The sequence below is a fragment of the Megascapheus bottae genome, chromosome 37 (assembly GCF_031878675.1).
Source record: "Megascapheus bottae isolate mThoBot1 chromosome 37, mThoBot2.hap1, whole genome shotgun sequence".
Taxonomy (NCBI): Eukaryota; Metazoa; Chordata; class Mammalia; order Rodentia; family Geomyidae; genus Megascapheus; species Megascapheus bottae.
Window position 1 is genome coordinate 5,255,912 of NC_143545.1, and position 22,619 is coordinate 5,278,530.

At 41.9% G+C, this 22,619-nt stretch overlaps 1 protein-coding gene across 1 annotated transcript in view; it reads right to left on the minus strand.

The window, feature by feature from the left end:
• Positions 1 to 20,413, minus strand: part of Rassf8 (Ras association domain family member 8) — a 30,047-nt gene extending 9,634 nt beyond the window's left edge. The window contains exon 1 of the mRNA XM_090325334.1: positions 20,321 to 20,413. The gene's annotated coding sequence lies outside the window, so the exon portion shown is untranslated. The remainder of the gene's footprint in view (positions 1 to 20,320) is intronic.
• Positions 20,414 to 22,619: the final 2,206 nt, after the last annotated feature.

A 22,619-nucleotide genomic window follows, 5' to 3' on the forward strand; every position in this document is an offset into this window, starting at 1 on the left:
TCTTATGTCCAATTAACCTCTACAGAATGGGAAGTGGGGCTTAGTTCAAGAGTAGGGTGGCAGCCTTGAGCTGAAGAGCTCAGGAACAGCGCCTAGACCAAGTTCAAGCCCCATAACCCACAAATAACTAACTAACTAACTAACTAACTAAATAAATAAAACAAAAAATTGTTAGAAAATTTAGGCTACTGGAGGGGATATGGCCAAGAGGGATCACTACTACACTGTTGGTTGCAGTGTAAACTGGTTCAACCACTATGGAAAGCAGTATGGCAGTTCCTCAAAAGGCTAAACATAGAACTCCCCTATGACCCAGCAATTCCACTACTTGGCATTTACTCAATCATCCAGAAACAAGGACATACTAAATCCACTACCACAGCAATGTTCATTGCAGCACTGTTCACCATAGCAAAGATATGGAACCAACCCAGATGCCCCTCAGTAGATGATGGGCTCAAGAAGATGTGGTACTTATACAGAGTGGAATTCTTTTGGCTAGAACTCTACCACTTAAGCCTCAGCACCACTTCTGGCTTTTTTCTATGTATGTGGTACCGAGGAATGGAACCCCGGTCTTTATGCATGCTAGGCAAACACTCTACCACTAGACCAAACACCCGGCGCTACACAATGGAATTCTATGCTGCCATCAGAAAGAATGATATCGCCTCATTCCTAAGGGAATGGAAAGCCTTGGAAAAAAATCATATTAAGTGAAGTAAGCCAGACAGACCCAAAGGAACATAGGCTCAATGGTTTCCCTCATTTGTCATAATCAGTCATATACATCTAGGACTCTTGTAGCAGAGGGTTACAATAGCTCAAAACCTATGTACAGAAGGGCATATAGGATGCGACTCAATGAAAGGAAATCTAGGCTATGGAAACAAGAGCTTTAGCCTATGTGACTGTTATTCTTAATGTACTATGTTATATCCCTTGCCTTTTTTTGCCCTTATGGTTAATCTCATATTGTTACTGTATCTGACTTTGTTACCTGGTATATTGTATATATGTGTATTTGAAATAGGAAAACAAAATGATTGGGAGGGGGTGGAGGGAGGGTAATGGGGACAAAAACATGAGAAGTAATGTACCTACTACCTGACGAATGTAACTGTAACTGTAACCCCTCTATACATTAGCCTAACAATTAAAAAATGTAAAAAAAAAATAAGCTGCTTTGTTAAGTGACAAAAAAAAAAGCTTAGGCTATTTTGCAGTTGTCAGGGAAATACACAATTCTGTAGCACTATCTAACAAAATGAGTAGTCTCTATTGGGAACCAAAAAGATACATATATCAGAATATATTTTATGTTTTAAATAACATCTCCTTAGCTTGCTATTCAAATTCATCACATGGTCTCATGATTCTTTGTTAAAACAAATCCATACTTTGAACTTTAAATATTTGTGAACACTAATGTATTATGTGTATATAGGAGTGTAACACACACACACACACTCACTCTCTCTCTCCCTCCCTCCCTTCTTTTTCCTTTTCTTTCTCTCTTTTCTTCCCTCTCTCCATCCCTTCCTCCTTTTCTTTCCTTTCCTTTTTCTTTATTCATGGTTTGAACTCAGAGCTTGCTGAGTAAACCCAGGGACCAGTGCCTCACGCCTGTAGTCCCAGCTACTCAGAGGACTGAGAGATGAGGATAGAGGTTCAAAGCCACTATAGACAGGAGAGCCTGTGAGACTTATTTCTAACTAATTAATAAAAAACCAATTTTGGATGTTAATCATAATCATCTGTTTTCTCCCAATATGAAAATAAAACATAAGCTTTCTTAATATTAAGAGAAGCTACGCCAACTCACCAACATATAAAAAAAAAACTTTAAAAAAATGAACACATACTAAAACAAGTTCAAACATCTGAAAAGTGAGCTGTTACTTTTTGGGGCGTGGGGTGGGGGTGGCAAGTCCTGGGCCTTGAACTCAGGGCCTGAACACTGTCCTTGAGCTTTCTCAAGGCTAACCCTCTACCACTTGAGCCCCAGCACCAATTCTAGCTTTTTCTGTATATGTGGTACTGAGGAATTGCAAACACTCTACTACTAGGCCACACTCCCAGCCCCTGAGCTGTTATATTTTTGTGAAAAGGTTTTCCGTTTGTTCTTCTGCTGTAATTTTTCAGTTCGAGTCCTGCCCAGATTGGCGTTTGAAGGGCAATCTTCTCATCTCAGCTTCCTTTGTAGCTGGGATTACAGGTGTGAGGCACTGGTACTGGCTTTTTGTTTTTTCCTTTTTTTTTTTCCAACAATGATTATGCATATTTTTCTTGAAGAAATAAATGCCAACTGTGTGAATCCGTTCATCTGTTTCTAAAGCGGACTGGTATTTTTCCACAGCTGATGGTGTAACACAGAATCTTGTCTCACTAAACCTGTGCATGCAAGTCTTATAAAACTGGCCCCCCCAAAAAGTCCTAGCAATAGGACAAGCTCCCATGATACAAAGCAGGCTAGGAAAAAAAAAAAAGCTCATTAACAAACTGCAGCTTTAGGGCTCAATAAATTTTATCAGTAGCATTGCACTATTGGAAGGATGCCATTAAAATTTATAGGGCAATACCAACAGTGCCATAAATCTCAAAAGCACGACAGAGTTGATAGCAACTCATGCCCACAGGAATGAAAGCCAAAGGGCTGTAATACTAGAGTTCTTAGAAGGTGGAAGCAATCTATGATTAATCAATTAGAATGAAGTTGCAGCTAGGTGGCTTATTTTATTTTATGCCACTCCTGGGACTTGAACTCAGGGCCCTGGCGCTGTCTCTGAGCTTCTTCCGCTCAAGGCTAGCACTCTACTACTTGAGCCACAGCACACTTTTTTTCTCCTTCTCCTTCCCCTTCTCCTTTTCCTCCTCTTCCTCCTTCCTTTTTTTTTTTTTTGTGGTTCATTAGAAATAAGAGTCTCATGGATTTTTCTACCCTGACTGGCTTTCAACCAGGATCTTCAGATCTCAGCATCTCAAGTAGCTGGGATTATAGGCTTGAGGCACCAGGACACAGATATGTGGCAATTTTTCTTTAAATTAGATGGGCATTAAAAAAAAGTAAACCTGCCAAATGACAGCGGCTCATAACCTGTAACCCTAGCTAATTAGAAGGCTGAGATCTGAGAATCATGGTTCCAAGCCAGCCCTGGCAAGAAAGTCTGTGAGACTTTGATCTCCAGAAAAAAAAAAGCCCAAAGTATACATATTATATTATATAATATCATGAAACTTAAGATGCCCACAATGAGGGATTCAGGGCCTGAGTGCTGCCTTGAGCTTTTGTGCTAAAGGCCAGTGCTTCAGTGCTTTGAGACATGTGTCCACTTCCAGCTTTTTGGTGATTAAGTGGAAATACAAGTCTCACAGACTTTCTTCTTATCCAGGCTGGGTTTGAACCACGATCTTCAGACCTCAGTCTCCAGAGTAGCTGGGGTTACAGGAATGAATCACCAGTGCTCAGCTTCACTATGTGTTTTCAATGTTTGGATCTTGTCATTGCCTCCCCTCTGGTCTCTTTGGCTTTTACTTAGAATGCAGAAACAAAGAGATTATTTTTGTTTGGTTTGTTTGGGTCCTGAGGCTTGAACTCGGGGCCTGGCCGCTGTCCCTGAGCTTTTTATTTATTTATTTTTAAATTGAAGAGGAAGGTCATGACCGAAGTATGTCATATATTTAGTTGCTATTTAGAGCAAACAGACTTGTTTTTAAAGTGAGATATCACACGCGTTCTTCCCTGTGCCCATTTTTTATCAGTCAGAAGCTCCTTATGTTCACACATTATGTAATATTTTAACTGTGGCAGTAAGAAGGGTCCAGATATGTACACTTGTTATAGACACCCGGGATTAATGTTGAGATACAGAATCACGGGTTTTGGAACAGGGCCAAAGCTCGATCATATGGCATTTTAAATCATTCAGGCATTGTAGGCATTTTAAACAGCAACAGAATTTTATAGCTGATATCCTCCTGTGGAAACCTACTTTAAATAATTACAGAGGGGCAAAGAAACCGGGCAATTTACATGCTAATAAACTCAATCTAGCTTCTCTTTCTCTCTTTTACGTTTTAATAGGTTTGGAGCTCTCTGCTGGATTGAAAATCTCTCACATGATGAGTAGCAGGCAAATATACAACTAAAAGGTATGTGAGGACAATAATTTCTCTCTCTCTCTCTCTCTCTCTCTCTCTCTCTCTCTCTCTCTCTCTCTCTCTCTCTCTTTCTTTCCCGTCCTGGGGCTTGAACTCAGACCCTAGGTGCTGTCCCTGAGCTCTTTCACTCAAGGCTAGCATTCTACCACTTGAGCCACAGAACCACTTCTGGCTTTTTTTAATTCTAATTTTAATTTTTGGTAGTTCATTAGAGATAATAGTGTCACCGAATTTCCTGCCTGGGCTGGCTTTGAAGCTTGCTCCTCAGATGTCAGCTTCCTGACTAGCCAGGATTACATTCCAAGTTTCCTGGCATTCAATTTGTGTTTAAAAAAGTTACACGAGGGCCAGGAGTTTGGCCTAGTGGTAGAGTGCTTGCTAGCATGCAGGAAGACCCAGGTTCAATGCCTTGGTATCACATACATAGAAAAAAGCCACAAGTGGTACTGATGGGAAAGCCCAAAGACAGTGCTCAGGCCCTGAGTTCAAGACCCAGGACCAGCAAAAAAAAAAAAAACCTGAGATCTGAGGATCGTGGTTCAAAGCCAGCCCAGCATGAAAGTCCATGAGACTCTTCTCCAATTAACTGCCAGAAAACTGGAAATGGCACTAGGGCTTGAAGTGGTAAAGTGCCAGCCTTGAGCTATTCAATAAGCTGAGATCTGAGATCACTGTTCGAAGCCAGCCTGGGGAATGGAAGTCTATTAAAACTCTTTTTTTTTGGCCAGACCTGGGGCTTGTATTCAGGGCCTGAGCACTCTCCTTGGGTTTTTTTCCCTCAAAGTTAGCACTCTGCCACTTAGCCACACCACTTCAGGCTTTTTCTATGTATGTGGTACCAAGGAATCGAACCCGGGTCTACCACTAGGCCAAACTCCCAGTCCAAGTCTATTAAAACTCTTATCTCCAATTAGCCAGCATGAAGCTAAAAGTGGAGATGTGGCTCAAGTAGTAGAGTGCCACACTTAAATAAAAGAGCTAAGGCACAGTAGTCAGGTTGTGAGTTCAAACTCCAGGATCCCTCCCCCCAGACACACATGCATGCACGCACACACACACACACACACCCACACATACACGCACACACCATCTGAAGCAGCTACATATCAACATATCATGAGGTGTTAAAAATTTAAAGGTTCAGCAATAGATCAAAATGGAGTAATTCAGAAATGGGTCACAAAATAACTCTTCAGAGTTGTTACAAAAGGCCCAGAAATTGCCCACACTGGTAATCCCAGTTACTCAAGGGGCTGAGATTGAGATTGCAGGATCACAGTTCTAAACCAGCCTGCTCAGAAAAGTCTCTGGGGTGATTCAATTAACCACCAACAAGTGAGATGTGCAGCTGTGATACAAATGGTAGCATGCACAGGGACAGTGACCAGGTCTTGAGTTCAAGCCCCAGGATTGGCATAAAACAAAAACAAAAACAACAAAAATAAATAAAGCAAAACTATGAAGATTCACAAATTTGCAGTGCGTGGTTTTCACCACCAGGGGTCGCCCTTCCCCCAGAGAGACAGAAAACTGCTTTCTACCCAGATGTAGCTCAAGGAGGGACTTCCCCATGGGGGGGGGGGGAAGCCAGAGAGGCCAACATGATTTACATAATATAATTAAGCCAAATCACTGTAGGGTGGTGGAGGGATAGGGTTTCCTGAGAGAAAAGCTATTTGTGGAGCAGCTGCCAAGCTAGAGGGAATTAATGGGAAGAGACCTGGCAGAAGTTTCTAGAATTCTTGCTATATGACTTACTCTTGGACATTCTTCAGCTAAAGACGGCAATCACATCTTGTAATTTTTCCCCCTTTTAGCTTCGTGTATCAAGCCTTAATTTTGTGTGCCAAACTGACTTTAAGGATAAAAGCTCTGGGGAGCTTTCTAGAATTCTGTATGTGTGTTTACAATCAGATAGAGACCCTCAAATCCATCACATCTACACGTTAAACATTCCACCACACTGAAGAACCAAAGGTTTCAATCCTGTTAATTAAGGGCCATCCAGTTCCATTCAATGTTTATAGCCATGCACCACTGTCAAAGGCAGAAGTAAAATGTACGAGTTAGTGTAATGTTGGTTAATATTCCATCTATGAAGCTGGGTGCCACTGGCTCATGCCTCAGCTACTAAGGAGGATGAGATCTGAGGATCACTGTTCGAAGCCAGCCAGGGAAGAAAAGTCCCTGTGGGACTCTTTGCTCCAATGAACCACTCAAAAAAAAAACAAAACAAAAAACAAAACAGAAGTGGCTTTGTGGCTCAAATGATAAGAGCACTAGTCTAGCCTTGAGCACAAAGAAGCTCAGAGACGGCAACCAGGTCCTGAGTTCAAGGCCCACCACTGACAACAACAACAACAAAAAATTCATTTAGCCATGTCTCCCAGTACAACTCAGATTAGATCAGTCTGGTTAGCAAGGAGTTAAACCATTCTAAATAGAATATTATTCCACAAAACTTCACAGGAAATTCCAAAAGAGAGGGTGGTTAGCAAACCAAGAGAAATCTTAGCAGTGGGTTCATGAAATATTTATTTACAACTGGATGCTCCTGTCTCACACCCACCTAAAATCGCAGGTGTTTAAGGAGGCTGAGATCTGAAGATCGACCTGGACAGAAAATTCATGAGCCTCTCAATGATTTCCCTCATTCATCATAATCAGTAGAAACCTTGGGCTCTACTAGCAGAGATTTGCAATAGAGCAAAATCTTGATACATAAGGACATATAATGTGAAGCTAATTGAAAGGACCTCCAGGATAGTGAAACAAAAGCCATATAATGAATGATTGTTGTCCTTAATGTACTATGTTGTCTCTCATCTCCTTTGCTGTCCCTTGGTTAGCTCATATTGGTATAGTATCTCACTTTGTTATCTGATATATTGAATTTATTTGTATTTGGATATTTGAAATTTGATAGGGAAGGGGGGAAAACCAAGACGGGTGGGGGGTGTGGGGGGGGAGGGAAACGGGTACCAAGATATGTGAAAGGGTATCAATGTATGTGAATTAATGCACCTTCTATCTGGCAAATATCATGTAACCCTTTTACTAATTACAATAAAAAAGAAAAAAACCAACCAAACAAACAAACAAACAAAAAAAGAAAATTCATGAGCCTCTTATATAGCCAATGAAGCAGCAAAAAACTAGAAATGGAGCTGTGGTTCAAGGGGCAGAGTGCTAGCTTTGAGTGACAATGATCAGGGGCAGAGCCGAGCCCTGGAGTTCAAGCCCTACTAGCAACACACACACACACACACACACACACACACACACACACACACACACACACACTATTTATTTACAATCGACTGTTTAATTAAATAAATCAAATGACCACACAATAGATGCGTGCAATGGCTCACGCCTGTAATCCCGGTTGCTCAGGAGGCTGAGATCTGAGGATCTGGGTTCAAAGCCAACCCGGGCACTAAAGACTCTTATCTCCAATGAACCACTAGAAAATGGGAAATGGTGCTGAGGCTCCAGGGTTAGGGTGGTAGCCTTGAGCTGAAGAGTTCAGGGACAGCACCCAGGGCCAGAGTTCAAGCCCCACAACTGACAAAAATAAAGAAATAAAACGATCATGCATTACTTTCTACTTTGAGTTTCTAATAGCTTCCTCTTCCCTTAATAAACATCGCAAAATACGTTCCCTGCTCAAAATATTCACAACATGGAAGAGACTTGAGGAAATCAAATCATCTTCCCTTTCTACAATCTGAGAAAAAGAAAAAAGTTCAAAGTGACCCAGGCTCTGAGACAAACTCACTCTGTTCAGTTACCAACAACTGTGGCTGTGGGAATCACTGCAAGGGTGTAAATACCAAGTGTCTCTCCCAGGCTCATGGGTGGATACTTGATCTTCCCCAGCGGGCAGCGCTTGGCAGAGGGAGGGGGTACTGATGTGAGTTTTTATTTTGGGGGGGAGAAGGTAATGGAGGTATCTTTTTAAAGCATTTTAAAAATGTTATTGTTATAGCCATATAGGTTGATGCTGAGCAAAATGATCTCTAGGATATGGAAACAAGAAGTTTATCTTTGTGGTTGGTGTTTTTAATATATTATGCAAAGTTATTTCTTTCCTTTTTTGTTCCCCACCTGGTTAATCCTTGTTGTTAGTGTATCTGAGTTTGGCATCTGGTGTATTGTATATACATATAAATTTATTTATTTGAATGAGGGAAAAACAAGATGACGAGACAAAGGACAAAGGGTGACAGTGATATTCACAAGACGATATGCTGAAAATCAACTTTACAACTTGGGAGGACGTGGGGAGAGGGAAAATGGGAAAAGAAATATGGGCAGGGATAACGATGTTCAAGAAGTAATGTACCCACGACCTTATGAATGTAACTGTCACCCTTCTACACATCACCCTGACAATAAAATGATCCCCCCTCTTCCCTCACTCTCTCCCAGTTTTTCCCTCCTAATCCCCACCCACAAGTTGTCGAGTTCATTTTCCACATCGTGACAGACCAGACATAAAGAAGAGAAACGCTGTGTGTTCTGGAGAGGTGGCAGTGACTTGAAAAGATGGAATTAGCAGGAGGAAGTTAAGTCGCAGCTGCCTCCTTTCTGTCCCTGCTTCTAGTCTGTCACCCTCCATCCTCAGGCTTCTGTCACCACCAAGTCCCAGGCTAAGCAACCAGGGCCAGAAAGAAACCCTTAGCTCCCTGACTGTCTTAGAACCTTGATCCTCAGATCTCAGTCTCTGATTACAGGGACTTTCTCTTCCCTTCTCACACCCTACTTTCCAGACCTGCCCCCATCTCCCTCATTAGTTTGAGAAGCTTCTTTTCAGGTTCCCACCCATGACCAAATGCATTTCTGCCTCTCTCCTCTCCTTCTACCCCCAGAAACTAAAGTTGCTCTTTTAGTATCAAGTTACACAATCCATCTGCCTCCTATACACTGAGTATCTAATAAGTGTTTACTAATGACTAAAAGATCAATGGCTTTCAAATCTTATCTCCAGGAAATTCTTAGCTGCAAAGCCAGAAAGCTAAACAGCAGAAACCTCTTCTATATCACAGCCAGGCCTGGAAACCACCTGGTTATTTCATCAAAAAACTAGGATAAAAGCCAGGCACTGGTGCTCATACTTATCATCCAAGCCACTCAGGAGCTGTGGTTTGAGGATGGAGATCTGAACCCAATCCAGGCAGCAAAGTCCATGACATTCTTATCTCCAAATAATAACAGAAAAAAAAACTGGAAGTGGAGCAGTAGCTCAAGTGGTAGAGCACTAACCTTGAGAAAGCCCAAGGATAGTGCCTTGGCCCTGTGTTCAAGTCCCAGGACTGGCAAAATAAATAAATAAAACCAAATATTTCATGCAAAGAACATTTAGGCTACCACCCTACCCTTGAGCCAAGTCCCATTTCCCCTTTTCTAGAGGTTAACTGGAGATAAGAGTCCCAAGTCCTTTTGTGCCCAGGCTGGCTTTGAACCTTGATCCTCAGATCTCAGCCTCCTGAGTAGCTAGAATTACAAGCATGAGCCACCATGCCTGATGACATTTCCCAACTCTTTTAAAGGCTTTTCTTTAAATAAAGGGGCTATTAGCCAAGTGCTAATGGCTCATGCCTGTAATCCCAGCTACTCAAGAGACTAAGATCTGAGGAATGAGGATTCAAAGCCACCAGGAAAGGAATGTCTGAGAGGCTCCCCCCACCCCTAATTAACCAGTAAAAGGTCAGAAATGAAGCCATGGCTTCAAGTGGAAGAGTATCAGCCTTGAATGAAAAAGCTCAGGAACAGTCTAGGCCCTGAGTTCAAGCCCCAGTACTGGCATCCAAAAGAAAAGAAAGAAATAGAACAAAAAGTTCTAAGACAAATCTTAAATTTCTATTTACACAAATTATAAGCACAACTCAGACTTCCTGAAGTCTTATTTCATTGTAAAAGTGTCAGCACTATCAACATTTTTTTTCCCTATTTCAAACAGCCATTTGAGAGGTAATTTACAAAAATACATTATTATAATCAATGGTCTTAGACATTTTCTTTCACATGGAGATGTGAAAATGCTGTCCATACTATTAAAAATAAAAACCAAAGCTGGATGCTGGTGGTTCACCCCTGTAATCCTAGCTATTCAGGAGGCTGAGATCTGAGGATCACAGTTCAAAGTCAGTCTGGGCAAAAAGACTGCGAGATTCTCATCTCCAGTTAACTACCAAAAAGTTAGAAGTGGAGCTGTGGTTCAAGTGGTAGAGGATTAGCCTTGAGTGAAAAAGCTCAAAGGCAGCCCCCAGGTCTTGAGTTCAAGCACGCACACACACACACACACACACACACACACACACACACACACACACACACGAAATAAAGTATCAACCTGGAAACAACCTGGATGAAACTCAGTTATCTACCAGTAAGACTTATATATATAAAAGATGTTGCACGTTTATATTTATTTGACAAAACTTTTATCTGTGGGTTCTTTTTCTAAAAATAGATTGGACAACTTCAACAAGTCACTAGAATTTAGGTGAGTGTTATGTATGGGAATATTTAGTGCACAGGAGAGCGTGTATGTTTTATGCTGCCTTCTAGGCCTGACTGTTCATTATAGAACCAGGGATGTGATATTGGTGAAGACTATCAGGCTCAGCATGATTGATTACTTATGTCTGCCATGGGTACAACACGGAGTTGATGCATTTTATTATACCTCACCTGGAAGTTGTCAGGGAATAGATTTCAATCATAAGACAGGATGGTGTGCAAATCACAGCTCTACTCAATAAAACCAAATATATACTGAAATCATTTTCACTCCTTTTCCTTAGCTCAAAAATGGAAATAATACTTAAAACCTATCAGGACCAGGGCCAGAAGTATGGCCTAGTGGCAGAGTGCTTGCCTAGCATGCACAAAACCCTGGGTTCAATTCCTTGGTACTATATACACAGGAGAAGCTGGAAATGGGGCTCTGGCTCAATTGGTAAATCACTAGCTGTGAGAAAGTTCAAGGACAGTGCATAGACCCTGAGTTCAAATCCCAGGATTGGAAAAACAAACAAACATATTAGGACCAAATTACAAGGAAAATGAGCTCTTACAACAGAATCTTGCATGCCATATTGCTAAGGAAGTAATAATAGCTTCTTGGGAAGACTATATCTCTACTGACATTTGTTGTGTGGGCAGCTGGCTTTATTAAAGTTGGCATGGAATTTTACAGAACCCCATCCACGGCAATGTTGTAAGTCTGAGCTTTGTCTGAGCAGAAATTGCCTCTGTGTGTGTGTGGGGGGGGGGTGGTCTGGGGCTTGAACTCCTCTGCCCTTGGCTTTTTCTCTCAAAGCTCTACCACTTGAGCTACCAGCTCCACTTTCAACTTGCTGTTGATTCATTGGGGAAAAGAATTATAGACTTACCTACCCAAGGCTGGCTTCGAATTGAGACCCTCAAATCTCAACTACCTGAGTCGCTTGGATTACAAGCATGAGCCACCAGTACCTGGGTCCAAAATTGCCTTTTGATCTAATGAAGTTTAGAAAAACAGCAGTTATAAAAATAGAAGCATAGGGGCTGCAAGTTTGGTCTAGTGGTGGTAAAGTACTTGCCCAGCATGCACAAAGACCTGAGTTCGAGTCCTCAGTACCACATACATAGAAAAAAAGCCAGAAGTGGTGCTGAGGCTCAAGTGGTAGAGCTCTAGCCTTGAGAAAGTCTAAGGACAGAGTTCAGGTCCTGAGTCCAAGCCCAGGACTGGCAAAAAAAAAATTAGAAGTATAAGGTAAAAACTAGTGATTATTTTCTTCTAAGGATTTCAGAAAGAGCCTGTACAAGCAGCCGCATGAAAAGGAAAATTCTATCACAGGAGGATTACTTTACAGTGTCTACATATTTGGGGGGTGGCCACCTCAAAAACTTACAGGTACTCAGAAAAGGTGTATGACCCAGAACCAATACAAATATACAAAAAAGCTGACAGGAAAGTAGCATTTTAATTTGTGCTGGTATTGATTCAACTCAGGGCCTGGGCTTTTTCACTCAAGGCTGATGCTCTACTACTTGAGCCACAGTTCTACTTCTGGCTTTTGGTAGTTTACTGGAGATATTTCATGGACTTTCTTGCCCAGACTGGATTCCCATTGCAATCCTCCAGATCTCAGTCTCCTGAGCAGCGGACATTACAGGCGCCAGCACGGTACCCAGCCAGATCCTTTTATTATAAAGGAAATTTCAACAGCTAACCAATATCTAATCTTAGGCCTTTAATCACATTCTCATTCCATGATTTAAGTATCTTAATTAGCATGCCTGGCTTCCACTCTGAGTCCCCATTATCCTAATTTCACTCAGCTGACTAAATTGATAGAAAAGTAGTGTAATTGGAATGACACAGGATTTCAAGTCAGGAGACACAGCCCGGTCCCCGGGGTGACTTGAGCTGTGGGACTGTGAACTTTCTGAGCACAATGAAATACACTGGGATTCACAAGGGAAAACTAGAAAGACCTAGAAGATTCTCTCCCTGAACCATTCCCTTCTTCATGAGCACGAAGGAGCTCCCACCCAACCAGGCTGGGTTTTTATTCTGGTACATATGTTTTATTCTGCTCTATCTATCTATCTATCTATCTATCTATCTATCTATCTATCTATCTATCTATCTATTTTTTTGTCTTTGTGCCCATATTAGAGCTGGAACTCAAGGGCCTGAGCACTCTTCACTGTCCTTGAGCTTTCTCAAGGCTAGATCTCTATCACTTGAGCCACGGCTCCACTTCTGGCTTTTGGGTGGTTCATTGGAGAGAACAGTCTCAGACTTTTCTGTCTGCATCGGCTTTCAGCCTCCTGACATCACAGGAATAAGTCACCCGTGTCTAGTTGGTTTCTCTCTTATATTGTGATTCTCCAGATCTGGGACTTAAGTGTTTAAGATAACGGGACTTCCAGGCACCAGTGACTCACACCTGTAATCCTAGTTATTCAGGAGGCTGAGATCTGAGGATCAAGGTTCAAAGCCACTCCAGGCAGGAAAGTCCATGAGAAATCTTATCTCCAATTAACCACCAGAAATGGTGCTGTGGCTCAAAATAATAGAGTCTTGAGCTGAAAAGCCCAGGCACAGTGCCAAGGCCCAGAGTTCAAGCCCCATGACATCCTCACCCCTAAAAAATAATGATGGGACCATTTGCACAGCTCTTAAGACTTATGTAAAAGAAGCCATCCAACTTGGATGATAATCCCAATCTTTGCCTATTCTTTTTTTTTTTTTTCTGGTATCAGGATGTAAACACAAAGGCTCACCCTTGCTCGTTCCTAAGCCGGCACTCTACCACTTGAACCACACCTCCAGACCAGCTTTTTGCCGATTATTTTGGAAATAAGTCCTGGGGATTTTTCTGCTCAAGTTGCCCTTGATCCAGCAAGGATGACAGGCATGATGCATCAATACCTGGTTTTCCCCACACGCTTATAAAACATGAAACAGTAATAAAATAACATGTCAGCACAGACATGTTCAAGTGGAGATGTGACGGGATCTCATGAAGCTGCTTCTCGACACTGCCAAACGACACTGCCAAAAGGCTAATACAGCAACGACACAGCAAGTGACAGGGCTATGTGAGGAAAAAGCAGTGATTTGGTTTTCTCACTTGTTCTCAGCATTAAATGCCTGGCATCTTTTGGTGCCAGTCATTTCCTCAGAGCTGACCATATGGCAGGTGCTATTCTACTGGCTCTTACTTAATTCTCCTAACCATTTACCAGGTGGTAATGTTATTCTTCCTTCCAGAAGAAACCATAGCACACAGTGTTTCCCACGATCACATACCTCCTCAGAGAAAAGGCCAAGACTTCAATCAGGCACGCACAAACCTCATCCACATTCAACTAAGAAAATAAATAGGCTGAACACATGTCATATATCTAACTGTGTCAAAAAGCAATTACAAAGCTGGTTGCTTACACCTGTAATTCCAGCTACTCAGGAAGGTTGAGATCTGAGGTTTGTAGTTCAAAGCCAGCTTGGGCAAGAAAGTCTGTGAGATTTTTATTTCCAGTGAACCACCAAAAAGCTGGAAATGGAGCTCTGGCTCAAGAGGAAGAGCACCTGCATCAAGGGTAAAAGCTAAGGGACGGCAAGCACCCAGGCCCTGAGTTCACATGCACACGCACGCACACGCACACGCACACGCACACGCGCACACACACACACACACACACACTCAGAATTGGGGAAGAGCAAATCCTCAGGTCATAATCACTGCTAGGAGTCAATATTTTTAAGCCCCCAAGAGTCAGGCACCTCACCCCCAGTGTGGGATAAGAGGGGATTGGGGCATAGGAGAAAACAAAAGACAATAAAAATCATCTTTCTTGTTCCTGTCTGAGACAACCGGTGCTGATGCAGAAGGCAAGCCCCGTCCACTTTGCAGGACGGGAACTTACATCCAATCAGGAAGGAGTTGGGCAGCGATTGACCGCCGGCTTAACCAATGAAAACCAAGATATATTATTTCCCTCCCCCATAAGGGTGGGGTCTGAGTCCAAGTATCTAAGGGACCAGGCTAGGAAGCCTTGAATGAAGCAGGTTCTGTCCACCTGATGGAGCCTTCCTGAGGTACCCCCAAAAGTACCCCACTCCACCTCCTCTTAGTGGGATGTAGCCTGGGGTGTCTTCACCTCTGTTCCTAAGGGAAGTTTGGATTTTTCTGTCTGAGGGGGGGGGGCATGAGGGAAAGAAAGAGGAACTGTTAGGGAGACAGTGAGAAAAACAGGTGGGCAAAAATGGGGAGGCAATGTGTTTTCCATCATGGGTTCCCATAATGCCTTGGGCTCCCATGCAAATACTTCTTCTCATAATGCACTGGGTTCTCACTCAACTACTTCTTCCCATTCTTCCCTGGGTTCATACACATTATTTTCTTTCTAAAAGTGTCTCTAAAATTACTAATAATGATTACATTTACATAGTGGAGATAATAAGAACAAAGAAGACAGTCTTCATGTTCACTTTATACCTTTCTTTTTTTTTTTCTTTATTGCTAATATTGGGGCTTGAACTCAGGACTCCACACTCTTGCTTGGCTTTTTCACATAAGGCTGGCCATCTATGACTTGAGCCACAGCGACCCTTCCAGCTTTTGGCTGGATCACTGGAGGTAAGAGTCTCACAGACGTTCCTCCTTGGACTGGCTTTGAACCTGGATCTACAGATCTCAGCTTTGAGTAGCTGAGATTACAGGTGTGAGCCACCGTAATCTGCCTACATCAGTCACTTGTGATGACCTGCAGCTTCTTAAAGGAGCTGGCCAGATGTTTCTTCTAGCTGGGAACTGTGTGGCCAGGCTGTTCTGAATGATCTCTGTCCTGTGATGATGACACCTAACCATGAGTGGATGGCACTGTTTTACTCGAGTGGGTTCTTATAAAATGGACTGGTGGTTCCCGTCTGTAACCCAAACTACTCAGGACTGTCGATATGATGAGGCAGAAATCAGGCCCTGAAGAGATGCCACCACTTGACCTTGAACATCTTGAACTCTGAGGTCAGCAGGACAAAAGAGTAATAAGGAAAAGGACAGTGTTCTTCTTCATGGAACCACGGGCCTCACCCTGGCATTCTTGAGATTATCTAAGAATTCATGATAATATAAAGACTGACTGAGCAAACCTGAAATCTATTGTTAGTCTGCATTCTTTTGGTTGGGGGTTGGCTTGAACTCAGGGCCTCTGTATTGCCCTTCAGCTTTTCCAATGAAGGCTGGTTCACTGGATGGAAGAATCTTACGGAATTTAAAAAAAAAAAAGAAAAGAAAAGAAAAAACAAAAACCTAAGCTGGTTTCAAATTGAGATCTTCGGATCTCAGCCTCTTGAAGGGCTGGGTTATAGGTGTGAGATACCAATACCCTGCTTACAACTTTTTTTCTTTTTTTTTTTTGTTTGCTTGCCAGTCCTGGGGCTTGAACTCAGGGCCTGAGCACTGTCTTTGGGATTTCTCAAGGCTAGAGCTCTACCACTTGAGCCTCAGCACCACTTCCAGCTTTTTTCTATGTATGTGGTACCCGGGAATTGAACCTGGGTCTTCGTGCATGCTAGGCAAGCACTAGACCAAATTCCCAGCCCTCTGCTTATAACTTTCTTAATATTACATTTGCATGTTAAGAAATATCTATAGAAGCTGGACACCAATGGCTCACCTGTAATCCTAGCTACCCAGGAGACTTAGATCTGAGGATCATGGTTCAAAGACAGTCCAAGCACAAAAGCCATTGAGACTCTTATTTCTAGTTAACTATAAGAAAACCAGAAGTGGGGCTGTGGCTCAAGTGATTCAGTCATGATGGATAATTTTGTCTCCTTCAGCCCAGAAGAGAATGATGAATGCAATTCCAATGTTTATTGTCCCTGAAATTCTTCAGGACTGGATTCCACTTAAGTGTCTTGACGCAAGTTACCATGACAATCAAAATTACATAAAAAATGTGCCCTAGGCTGGGAGTTTGGCCTAGTGGTAGACTGTTTGCCTAACATGCAATGAAGCTCTAGGTTCAATTCCTTGGTACTGCATACACAGAAAAAGCCAGAAGTGGTGCTGTGGCTCAAGTGGTAGAGTGGCTAGCCTTGAGTAAAAGAAGCTTAGGGACAGGATTCAGGCCCTGTGTTCAAGTCCCAGGACTGGCAAAAAAAATAATGATAATAATAAATAATAAAAATAACATTTAATTTAAAAAATGTTCCCTAATTTGTCCCAGTTGTTTTCTGAGAGAGATCATTTCAACCTTCTAAAATTGGTGGCATTAATTATCTGCAATGATAATAAACACTTCTTTAAAGCTAGGTATCTTGATGGCTCATGCCTATAATCCTAGCTAGTTAGGAGGCTGAGACGGGAAATCGCAGTTTGCAGCCAGCGGGAGCAGATGAATCTAAGAGACTCTTATCTCCAACTAACCACTGAGAGCAGAAGTGGAGGTGTGGCTCAAGTGGTAGAGTACCAGTCTTGAGCAAAAAAAAAATCAGAGAGGAATGAGATCCTGAGTTCAAGCCCCAGGAAAGCCACAAAGAAAAACACCTCTTTACAAGTTCTATTCAGAAATACCTTCTTGGAAACCAAGTCTACACATATAAAAATCACTTCCATTAAATCTACAAGGGACAGGAAACCTGTGTATATACACAGAGTTTATGATACTTGAGAATGTTCCAAAATCATTTCCCACAGGCATATTGCCACCACATGCACCAAAACTGCGGTGGACTTGCTTGCAGAACATTTTGGAAAAATAGTCCTATTGATTATTATTTCCCTTCATACCTGTTTCTTGGACAGTACCAGAAAGGGAGTTGGAATGCCATTTTGAACAGAAAGAAAAGAAACAATTTAATTTATTGATTTACCAATCCTATTTTTAAATTTTACACTACTTTAAATTTATATTAACTGTAGGATAAGCAAAGTGTGAAGTCTGTTATTTTGTGTGTGTGTATGTGTGTGTTGGGAGAGGGTATTGAACTCAGAGCCTTGGAATTCTTGCTTACCCTTTTTCATTCAAGGCTGGGGCTCTACCACTTGAGCCATAGCTCCACTTCCAGCTTTTTGCTGGTTAATTGAAAATAGGACTGTCATGGACTTTCCTGTTCTGGCTGGCTTTGAACTGTGATCCTCAGTTCTCAGTCTCTTGAGGAGCTAGGATTACAGGTATGAGCCTCTGGCAGGTTCTAAGAGGGAAAACAAGATGAGGGGTGGGGGTGGGGGAGGGAAATAGGGACCAAGACATGAGAAAGGGTATCACTGTATGTGAAGTAATGCACCCTCTATCTGGTGAATATAATGCAACCCTTCTATTAATTACAATTAAAATATATGAAGAAAAAGTCAGGAATCAAAGGCTGCTAATTTTGAGCATTTCAGAAAATTCAAAAACAAACCCCCAGAAGAACCTGAGAACCCTTTAGCAGTAAATTCGAAGTAATTCAAACCATCTCCACCTGCATAACTGTGAATGATCCAAAGAAACCCAATAATTGAAAGATTCCAGCCCAATCTGCACAATTACTAAGCCTAAACCATGGCTGTTTCTGTATCAATTACACCAAACTCCTCCAAATGAAAAATCAGCTTATTTATAAAAGAAGCCTTTGTAGTACACCTTTGTCAGAAGTAGAGCTTGAAATATAACTCACATGATCAACTAGTCATAAAAAATTTTAGTTGGGTTACAATGTACTTGTTGCTTCTTCTTTGTGCTTTCATTTGTTTGGTACCAGTTCTAGGGCTGGAACTCAGAGCCTGGGTGCTCTACCACTTGAGCCACAGCTCCACTTCTGGCTTTTTGCTAGTTAATTGGAGTGTCAGGGACTTGGGTTGGTTTCAAACTGTGATGCTTAGATCTCAGCCTCCTGTGTCGCTAGGATTATGCTGGAAAGCCACAGGCACCTAGAAACCTTTCATATTTTTTTCTTTTCCAAACTATATTATAAAAGGAGGCTGAGATCTGAGGATCCCAGTTCCAAGCCAGCAGGAGCAGAAAAGTTCCTGTGAGGCTCTTATTTCCAATTAACCACTCAAAGATCAGAACTAGGGCTGTGGATCAAAGTGATAGGGCAAAAAAAAAAAAAAAAAATCTCAGGGACAGCACCCAGGCCCTGAGTTCAAGCCCCAGGAACAAAAACAAAAACGAAGGGTAACCATAACAAAACGATTCATTCAAAATACCAGTGGTCTTGTGGTTATCGTATTTTCATACCTACAAACATCTGTGGCAAAGACTTTTTAGGAACTGAAATCAGAGAGGGTATGAGTCCCTCTGAATAATCTAGCAATTTCTAGAAGATTCTGAAGATACTGCTTTTCTTTCAGGAGAGATTTGTTTCTGGAGGCCTTGGAGAGCCACCACGTAATCAAATATGTGAGCATATAACTTATGTAAATGAGCAGCTAAGGAATTTATGTCACCAAACTGGCTACTGCCCTTAACAAGTTCATTCACCTGTAAAATGTGGACACTTAATTCCCAAGTAATTCATTCATTTATTATAAACCAAGGGCAAATGGTTTTCTCTTCTAAGACTTTTTTTTTTTTTTTTTCCAGTCCTTGGGCTTGAACTCAAGGCCTGGGCCCTGCCCTGGAGCTTTTTCAAGACTAGCACTCTTCCATCTGAGACACAGTCCCATTTCTGCCTCTTTCTGTGTATGTGATTCCAAGGAATCGAACCCAGGGCTTCATGCATGCTAGGCAAACACTGTTCCCCTAGGCCATACTCCTGGCCCCGCTTCTGAGACATCTAAGTCACCTAAAAATGTTCCAAAGACAGCAAGGTGTTCTGAATACAGCCTGGAATACAGGCTGTCTCAGAACTAAAAGCCAGTTGCCAATGAGTCAGGCCTGTAATATTGGCAAGCTGGGATCTGAGGATATGGGTTCAAAGTCAGCTAGGGTAGAAAAGTCTTGAGACGCTTCTAATTAAGCAGCAAAAAGTTGTGACTCAGGTGGTATAGTGCCAGCCTTGAGAAGAAAAGTTAGGGACAGAGTCAAGCTTTGAAGTCAAGCCCCAGTACTAATGTACTAGCACACTGGCAAGCACGCACGCGCACACGCGCACACGCACACGCACGCACACACACACACACACACACACGTACATGCACACCAATCCCCCCCCCAAAATCACAGTAAACAACACATGTTTGCATAACTTCTCCTCAAGAGTTTTTTGATGCTTTTTTGCTTTTGGTTCTGGTGCTGGGGCTTGAACTCAGAGATCGGGCACTGTCAATTACCTTTTGTTTTTTTTTTTTTACATGAAGCTAGTGTTCTACCATTAAGCCACAGCTTCACTGCTGGCTTTTTGCTGGTTAACTGGAGGTAAGAGTCTCACAGACTTTCCTGCCAGGGGTAACATTCAATAGTGATCCTCAGATCTCAGCCTTGTGAGTAGCTGGGATTACAGGCGTGAGCCACCAGTGGCATCCAGTCGTGGGTCTTCTTTCAAGACAACCAATAAGAGGCATGACTGAACAGGTAGAAACTTTGATGAATCACAGGGATTTACAGACTTACCAAGATTATTTGGGGGGCTTTTCTGAAAGAACCAGTTGCCTACCTTTGCCAAATTTCCTATAAGAAATGTCTCTATGGCCAAGGGACAAGTTCAAAGCAGAGGTTGACCTACCTCAGAATACTGTAGTTTCTACCAGAGCTGATGAGGTAGTCCCAAAGAAAGGCAGAGCACGAAACAGATGTTCTGGAAGGATTTCACAGGCACCTGAAAAAGGTACATAGTGTTCTTATAGTTCTGGCTAATAAGAAGCTAAATGATGGGGTTTTCTTTGTTTTGTTTTTCCTCCCTGGTACTGGGGGCTTGAATTCAGGGTCTCACATTCACTTTTTCACTCAAGCCTGGCACTCTCCCACTTGAACCACACGCCCACTTCTGGCTGTTTGGTGGTGAACTGAAGAGTCTCATAGAAGATCCTGCCCAGACTGGCTTCACCCTCAGATCCTCAAATCTCAGCCTCCTAAAGTAGCTGGGATTACAGGCCATAGTACCTGGCCAAATGCCTCCATTTTACATTACAATCATCAGAGGAGAAATTAAACAGGTTAAGACTTTCATATCATCTTCCGAAGAATAATTTTCCCTCCCATTTCTCATGAATCATCTTGATCAGTTGAACTACTTTTATAAGGGTGGAGTGGCTTTCTATTTGGTTTCAATTGCTTTTTTATGCTGCTGTGGGGGGGAAAAAAAGCAAGGAAAGAAAAGGGACTTTTAGTTGTTAAAACGTTATTTGATAGGCCTATCTTGTACCAGGGTGATTTCTTGCTTTGCTTTTTTACTAACCAGAACACCGTGTAATACCATAACCATAACTTTTTTTTTTCCTTTCTTCAAAGCAGTTACAATTAAATATTTAGCCCAGGCTAAAAATGAAGTTGAAAGAAAGATCTTGGGATTTTTTTTTTTTTTTTTTGTGGGTCATGGGGCTTGAACTCGGCCTGGGTGCTATCTCTGAGCTACCACCCTACCCTTGAGCCGAGCCCCATTTCCCATTTTCTAGAAGTTAATTGGAGATAAGAGTCTCAGGTCCTTTTATGCCCAGGCTGGCTTTGAATCTTGATCCTCAGATCTCAGCCTCCTGAGTAGCTTGGAATACAAGCGTGAGCCAATGGGCCCGGCCTCAGGATTTTTATTTTTTGTTGCCAGCACTCACACTTGAACTCAGGGCCTTGAGTTCTTGCTTAGCTTTTTTTTTCTTTTTTGAATTGTAATTAATAGAAAGGTTACATTATTTTTCTTTAACAAGTGAGTGTTTTATTTAACTCTTATCCTTTATAATTTACAATGTGCAGTAAGAAGGGTTATATGATATTCACCAGACAGAAGGTGCATTACTTCACATGCATTGATACCCCTTTCTCATGTTTTTGTCCCCATTTACTTCCCCCCTTGTTTAGCTTGTTTTTTGTTCAAGGCTGGCACTCCATCCCTTGAGCCAGAGCTTCACTCCCAGCTTTTTGGTGATTAACTAGAAATAAGAGTTTCCTAGCTTTTCCTACCTAGGTTGGCTTTGAACCATGATCCTCAGATTTCAGCCTGCTAATTAACAGGCATAAACCACTGATCCTGGGGGTTTTCAGTGCTAAAAAGTAGCAACAAAATCTTGCCATTCTTTTCATTATTGACTATACAAATTACTTCCAAATGTTAAGAGGACAACGTGATTCTTTTTCATGGCTGAATTCCATGAAACAATAATATGAAGACATCTTAAGGAAGAAATCTTGATGTTTGTATCTGCCATTTTTAGACCTTCAAAGATGCTTCCATATTTCTTTACAGAAAAGTTCACTTTAATGAGAAAACCAGTTTTCATCAACCACCTCAACCATTTTCCAAAATATACCCAACACACAAAAGTCTCCCAAAGGCTAAATTCCTAAATTCTTATTAAATTATAGAAAGATATCAAATTATTCATAGCACAAGAAATCTGACACTGGGACCTCACACCTGTAATCCTAGCTACTCAGGAGGCTGAGATATGAGGATCACAGTTCAAAGCTAGTCTGAGCAAAAAAGTCCAGTCTGTGAAACTCTCAAGTCAGAAGTAGAGCTGTGGCTCAAGTGGTAGAGGATTAGCCTTGAAAAACAAGAAAAAACAAAGAACAATGACAACAAAAATCTAAGTAAGAGCTTAAGACCCAAGTTCAAGTCCCAATATTAGCCCCCACACAACACAGTAGTCTATAAAAATTCAAGCAGATAGCTATTCAGGAGGTAAAGTCTGTGACATTTTCATCTCCAATCAGCTACTAAAAAATTTAAAAAGCTAGAAAGCTAGAAATCGTTTTGGCTCAAGTGGTAAAGCACTAGTTTGGAGCAAAAAAATTTCAGGGACAGTGCCCAGGCCCTGAATTCAAGCCCTAGGACTAGCACTCACACACAAAAAATTCAAATAGAGGTCACG